Source organism: Chiloscyllium punctatum, chromosome 47, assembly GCF_047496795.1.
Source record: "Chiloscyllium punctatum isolate Juve2018m chromosome 47, sChiPun1.3, whole genome shotgun sequence".
In the NCBI taxonomy this organism is placed as follows: domain Eukaryota; kingdom Metazoa; phylum Chordata; class Chondrichthyes; order Orectolobiformes; family Hemiscylliidae; genus Chiloscyllium; species Chiloscyllium punctatum.
Window position 1 is genome coordinate 7699843 of NC_092785.1, and position 8180 is coordinate 7708022.

Consider the following 8180-nt stretch of genomic DNA (forward strand, 5'->3'; position numbering starts at 1 on the left):
TGCAAAGAATTTCAGATGGAAAAGAGTCCAGTCATACTGTGTTAAGGAGCCTGGTGGCTTGTGGGAACGAACTGTTGCAAGTCTGGCCGCGAGAGACTGAATGCTTCGGTATATTCTGCAAGCAGGAGGGTGAAGAGTGAACGATAGGTGTGTAGGAGCATCCATAATGCTCTGAGCCTGTTGGACGCAGCGTTTTCCGTAAAAATCTGGAATGGAGTGAAGGAGTTGCGACAACTGAACGGTCCTTCATTAACACAAAGACTTTGGACGTTAGTATTCCCCTATTCTGCTTTGACTGCAAATGCCTAATTCTTACTGCACTCCTGAGCACATTGTCCTGATATTTATGTCACACTAGTTCGAGGTCAACTCCTTGCTCTGGAAATTCTATCAAATTCTGGCAAAGAGCGTCTTTCACTGAGTTCTTCATTTTTCAGGCAGTATTGATATTTTCTTGACCTGCATCCAGGGGGAACAAGGTGATGAACACAGAATCCTGCTCACGGAACTGCTCAGAATGAACCTCACAAGTGATATCTTGGTTCTTGTTTCAAACTCCTAGTGATGAGGAATTCTGCCAGGAGACTTTGACACTTTCCTGTTTTATTGCTGCTCCAGACAGAAATGATTAATTATTTCACTTCATGTGCATATTCCCTCCATATTAGCCATTGCTTATCCTCTGCCAATTCTTTTAGAAAGGTATTATTGCCAACTTATTCATCAATTCCTCCTTGTTCTCTTCATTTAGATTCTGGATCGCAGTTTCAGGTTTAATTTCTTCACTGTCCTGCTGAATAAACAATTCTACCATTTTAAGTCACTCCTTAAAATGTACCCCAAACAATAAGATTGTAAATTAATACCATATCATTCCATATAACCACTCCACGACATACTCTTCTCCTGGTTCTTGCTCTACATGTTGGTCTAAACAACATCCGATAAAGACTTCAGGATATTGTCCTATTTATAGTTTGGTTTGTCAAACAAATATACATATCACAGTCAATCATGATTGCAGTTGTATAGTACATGCATGGTGTTAAATGCCTTCCTGGATGTCCCCAGTACTGTTTGGACCCTATAGACAAACCCCATCAGCACATACTGTTGTTTGGGACTCCCTCCCACCAACCATACAGGTTCTACTAATTCTGTGCATGTTAACATAGGGCAGTAGGGTGCAAGAAATCTGCTTCACTTATTTATTGGAGGAGAGACAGGAGGAGATTGCTGTATCAGGGTAGATGGAATTAAAGGGATTTATTCTTTGTTTTAATGGGGACATTCTTTGGAATTCTGGAGCAGAAGTGTCTTCGGCGTTGCAGTTCAAAATCTTGTTGAGTTTAGCAAGCACGGTTCAGTTGACAGTTTGGAAGAGCATCTGCAATCTTCGTATTTGTCACAAGAGGGCTAGAATATACGAGCAGGGGCGTATTGCTGAAACTGTATTTGGCTCTGGTCAGAATACATTCGGAATATTAGGAGCAGCTGTGGAATCCATAGCTATGGAAGCATGTGCTGGCTTTCCAAGCTGTTCAGAGAATGTTTCCAAGAAGGAGTCCAGGGAAGAAGGATTTGTGATATCAGGTGCAGTTGAGGACCCTGGGTCTGCACTCAGTGGAGTTCAGAAGGATTGGGGAGGGAAATCTCATGAAGCTTGCAGAATACTGGGAAATCTGGATACATTGGACATGGAGAAGATGATTCCACTGGTAGGAGAGAGTAAGAATCAAAGACAAAGCCTCATAGTGAAGGGACGTCTCTTCTGGATTACAATGAGGAGGAATTTCTTTAAACAGTGATTGGGGAAATTGTGGAACTGGTTGTCGCAGAAGGCTGTCAGGCCCAAGTCACTGACTGCACGAAGGGCAGAGATAGATCGGCAAAAACTGAAAGACATGAGGATGCGGTGAACTAGAATCAAAAGCAGAAGTGGCATGAAATCGGTTTTTCGGTCAAAGTCAGAGTTTTGAACAGTAAATAAATTAACATTTATGGTGACTGTTACAGTCAATGGAGCTGAGTCCATAAGAAGATCAGTCATGATCGTAATTAATGCAGGAGCCGGCTTAAAGGGTCAGATAGAATGCTCCTCTTTCTTGTGTTCACATGATGGAGTGCTGGGGCAGACTTGATGGAGCTAACGTTTTAATTCTGCTCCGATATCCAATGGGTAGAAAATGGACAACAGGGTGAAGAATCAGGGAGGCTGCAAGGATCGAAAGAATACATTGCGAGTAAGGGCAGAGTGAAGGATGGGGCAAGGACTGGAGAAGGATCTAAAGGTGTGTCATGGAAATCAGGAGCCAGGATCGCTGGAAATCGTTGAGTAAAGTAATTCATTGGAAGTTTCTTTGTGAGACAGCTTTTGTTCCAAAGTTACAATATCTGGCTTGCAGGGGAATATCGATTGTTCTCATGAACACTTGATCAATTGTTACATTTAAATTTAAACTTGAGACCTGTGATGAGCTAAGAAGTTTTCAACTGCTTCGTTGAAATCTTCCTGGTTTGCGAATGTTCATTGGAAATGCATTCACTGTGATCCTATTCTATCGAAAACGTGTTTAGGATGACGGCTTTCTCTGTGCAGAAGTGTGTCTGTGGTTTTTGGTGAAAGAATAATAAATTGCTGCATTTTATCATCTGAACTCTTGTATCAAATAAATGCTGCAAGATACAAAACATTGGTCCTCTAACGTGTGTTATGACATCAAGTTCTTGGTCTTGCATCGGTGAAGATGTTAATGTATTCTGTTTCTGCCCAAATACCTTGCGGGCAATCACAAAGAATATAAGGTCATGTTTTGACATCAACTGTACAATGAAGTGCACATGTTACTGACGATCGTCCCAAACTCAAAGCTAGTATTCCAGAAAAAAAAAACCCTCCTGGCATAAAATCAATGAACTTTCAAGTTGTACAAATCAGAATTATTCCTAGAGTACAAAACCTCCTTGCGACCAAATATTATAAATTAATCTCGTTCCATTTGCCAGCTTTGGGCCTATAACCTCATATCTTTCTATTTATACACACATCCTGATACCATTGAAATTTCGTAAAGACCTCGGCTATTTATCTTTTCTAGGTCCTTCTGTAAACGTTTGCAATTCACCTCTCACCCTGCAATGCAGGTGGTTGGTCATGGCATGACGGCTGCTGAAGAGGTATTTCACAACGAAACGTTGTTTGTGCCAATCTGGACTGGGACTACCGTGTCTTTATTTTCCATAGTTTCCCGTTCTGGTCCCTGCTCCAAATCCCCTTCTCCCCACCCGTTCCACCCACACCTCACCCACCCTCCACCACCACCGCACTCCCTACTCCAAATGTCCTGAAGGTTGACGCCTGCACTTTTGAAGCATTATGCCATTGTGGGTTCCGTCAAATCAGGATTAATCATTCAGAATGAGACAGTTAGCCATTTTAGTTTATCCACTGCTGCTGCTTGATGCTAACAAAGCAAGACGTTGAATTTATAAACAGGGAAAAAAACAAGAAAACGTGTGACTTCGCTGTCCTTCCCTGGTGAGTGCAGCACAGTTTCATCAGAATAATAGCTGGTGTATAATTGTTCAATGACGAGGGAGTGAAATGACAGAAAGCCCAGTGTTGCATATCTGAAATTTGTAAGAAGCTGAGAGGAGTAAAGTTACCAGGAGAATAAGGAAACATGCTGAAATGAATGGGCAGAAAGACCTCCTGCTCCTTTTTGAACCAAAACTAGGATCATCATCTCTAAGTTTAACAATCGTCAGAAAACCTTTCAAGACTAATTGGAAGGAAAAAAAATCATAATTCTCTGCATTATGATCTACAGACTATTTCTTACTTACGCACTCACTCACTGAAATTATCCTTCCCCTTTTCAGCATTCTATGGCATTTTTCTATTTTATTGTCACACTCCGTGCTGTGTTATTTATAAACGATGCACATAATCCATCATTTCAATCGTTGATAGGCATTACAAAGAGCTGTATTTCGAGTAACAATTCTTGTGGCACCCACTACGACCAGCCTGATAACCTGAAAATGGCATGTTTATTCTCAGATTCTTCTTTTCTCCTTTATCTGTCCTCACAGCAAGCTCTATATCCCCATCACTGCCTGGGCTCACGAACAAAGCTAATCACCTCCCGTATGAACAGTAAAAACATTTGACAATTCTGCATCCTACTAAGTGTAACTCCTTACCTGGCCTTACCTCTTCCATGTCCCGTCAAGCTCTTCCATCCCATTATCAGTCAGTTGTGTTCGGTCTAATCACTGTACATGTCCAGTACACTGCAGATAATCAAGTATTGTTCACTCCAGCCTGCTTCTGTACATATTGTGCGTGTCGCGATCAGCCTCTGTACATGTCCAGTGCACAACGGGTGACATAGAATGTTTCATTCCCTTTCCAGCTGTACAGTTCATGTGTAACTCAGAGTCAGCTCTGGCACATTGAGGCTTCATCCTGGTAGGAGGAACTGTATTAATTGGAGCTTATGAAACTATTGAGGATGTATTTCAGTGTACTACCTAACAAGGTGAGGAATTGTATTACGAAGTTGGATTTGTTAAAAACTGCAATGTGTTATCTCAATTAATTTACTAACATTCCTTCACGGAACAGCCAGTTGGTATGCAGGATGTGGAGGTTGAAGTGTAGAACGGGGGTGGACAAAGCGAAAAATCACACAACACCAAGTTGTTGTCCAACATGTCTATTTGGAAGTATTGGATTTCACAGTGCTGCTCCTTCATCAGGTAACTTGTGGGACAGTATCACAAGACACAGAATGTGAAGCAAAAGATCACTGAGTTATGCAATTAAATCAAAATATTGAACACTCACACCCACGTAGCACACTCTCACAGGCTTTTCCACCATCACATTCAGGCTCACATTCTACCAAATACAAACGCACACAAACGCACACTGACTCGCATGCACACTCCCTCTCTTTCTTTCACTCTCCCTCTCTCTCTCTCTCTCTCTCTCTCTCACACACACACACACACACACACACACGTCTATGGGACGAATTTCCATTTGCAAATACATTTTATTTATGCTCAAAAAGCACACAGCCTGCAGGTAGTCAATTCATATAGCGTTTTAGCCAATTTGGAAATAGAACCTATCTGACTCAAGATTGGCATACAGACAGATTCTAACTTCACAACTTTCCTACATTTTCTGGGCTGAAATGTCTCTTCTTTAAAAAGAAACCTTCAATTATCTCGAGAATGAGATTTAAAAGAAGGTCTGGACCTTTACATATTAATGAACCGACGCATCCAAACCATTGTAAATGATTAAAGACTTGTCACTAATCTAGGTTCGTTCAAGATATTGATTGAATTGTATGATACTGTGATCTTTTGCTATAAATTCTGTGAGTCACGATTTTATCCCACCAATTACCTGATTGAAAAGCAGCACTCTGAATCTTAGTACTTCCAAATAAACTTGTTGGATGAAAACCTAGCGTTGTGCGATTTTTAACACTGTCACAAGAGGAAGCCAAATTGAGGAAAACAGTTCTCAGATAGACTATTAACAACCAGAATTTCATTACCAAATGGCCAGAGTTTAGAGAAAGTCGACACTGAAATGAGATCTCAGCATGGGACGGATGGTGTTTTGTATCAATGATGGCAGATATGCAATTTTCAATGTTTGTTATTAACCGAATGAGGCTCACATAATCCAATAAACTCCAAAAAAAATCTGTGTCAACTGTGGTTTAAGTCACTTTCCCATCTGTTTTTCCAAATTCTTGAAAAGGAATTGGGACGTGATGTGACAGTCCCCCAGGCAATGCCAGCAGTTAAACAGGAAAGGCTTTGGGAAATATTGAATCATTTTTTAAAACGGGGGGAGATTGCCTGACAAAAATATTTTTGCCAAAAATGCACCTTCTAATTAAGACACCACAAAAAATATTTTACATCGTCCTCCCGATTGTAACAATTCCTGATGAGTGCCTTGTATCATTGAATTTGTGTAAATCTGTCTTGAGGATTCCATGCAGTTTTGTTATGCAATTCACAGCGATACATGGACATGTGGCTACTCTCACACACGGGTAGATGATCGGTAATCTAGTCTCAGATTACAGATGACCTTGTCGAATCTCCATCACTGCAGGCTAAGCAGGATTTGCCTGGGCAATTGAAATTTCCCTTTGGTTAATCATTTTGTCTGGCAACCTTCTAAACATCTGCATTCCAATCGGAGATTAGAGAGAGTTTCGTTGGTGGAAGTAAAATATTCACTTTGGTTTTCTCGTGTGAATAACCGTTAGGTTTCTTCTGTTGTCTGAAGATAATAGTTAACTTGTAGGCATTTTTGCAACCACAAACTTTTTTTAAAAAAGTAAACAATTTTATGCACTGGCACGAGGCATTAATGTGTTTGTGCAACAATAAACTTCGGTCCTTTTTTTCCGATTGTATGCAACCCAGCTTTTTGGAATCAGATTTCAAGTAAAACACGCTTCACACGGAAGACTTTAATTTCATTTTTAACTGTGAGTCACTTCTTGAGGCCCTTGGAACACCCTGCAACCGGGTGGATGTATAGATAGATCTGTGCTCAGAGACTGAGTCAATTAGATTACTTTGAAGAGAAAGGTTCGCGTTGGGATTTAAAATAAAACAGAATAGACTACGTAAAGCTGAGTATATTGACCCAGGTGTGTGCTAGATCCAGAAAAAACGTCATTGCAGTTATGTTTTAAAAGTGGAAATCACAACTGACTTAACCAAGCGTTAAATACAGGTATTCTGGTGTCAGTATGATACAAGGGATGGTTTTTGGAACTGCACCAGAAATGGTGTTCGGTATACTCCATAAAATCTATTTTCATTAAGTATCTTGCTGAGCTGGAAGATTTGTTTTCAGATGTTTGGCCACCGAAGACATCAGTCAAACTAACTGGAAACTTGCCACCAGGAGACATGAACATCAAATAACCAGCAAATGTTGCGACCCACGATCTGTAGTTTCCATACATAAAGACAAAGAAGGACACCACATTGACTGGAAAAGCACACACATGCTAGTACTGACAAAACAGAGACACACATGAGAATTCTTAGAGGCATGGCATTCTAACCGGAACTCTATCAATAAATATGTCGACTTAGATCCCATCTACCTTACCTTGAAATAATAGCCAGAAATGAAATCACCCACCTCAAGAAACCAACACTTATAAATAGAGAGGCGGGATATCTCAGCAGCCCTTCACCGAGACTGAAACAGATGATTTTATCGAACCATGGTGACGAAACACCTTAAAATTAACCTTCCAGCTCAACGAGGTGCAGTCTCAATAATCGCTGACCTGTTTTCTTTCTTTCCAATTTATAGGGTAGGCTTGGATTAATTCCTTTACAAATTGTGTGTTCAATGCCTCTGAATCTGTGTCATGAGTACACAGTTTGTATTATTCTATCTTATCATCATTTGTTTTGTCATGAACTGATGTCATAGAGTCATAAAGATGTACACGTCTTGGGAATTTATGCACCTTTAACCGTTTCAAGATATCCAGCACTTGCTCCTCTGTAATCTGGACATTTGGCAAGGTGTCACCATCTATTTCCCTACAGTCTACATTTTCCATATCCTTTCCTACAGTAAATACTGATGCAAAATATTCATTTTGTATCTCCTCTATTTACTGTGGCTCCACACAAAGGCCACCTTGCTGATCTTTGAGGGGACCTATTCTCTCCCTAGTTACCCCTTTGTCCTTAACATATTTGTAAAATCCCTTTGTATTCTACATAATTCTACTTGCCAACGCTATCTCATGTCCAGTTTTTGCCCTCCTAGTTTCCCTCTTAAGTATAATTCTACTTCCTATATACTCTTCCAAGGATTCACTCGATCTATCCTGTCTGTACCTGACATATGCTTCCTTCTTTTTCTTAACCAAACCTTCAATTTCTTTAGTCATCCAGCGTTCCCTATACCTACCAGGCTTCCCTTTCACCCTGCCAGGAATATACTTTCTCTGGATTCTTGTTATCTCATTTCTGAAGGCTTCCCATTTTCCAGCCGTCCCTTTACCTGCGAACATCTGCCTCCAATCAGCTCTCGAAAGTTCTTGCCCAATACCGTCAAAATTGGCCTTTCTCCAATTTAGAACTTCAAATTAAGATCTGGC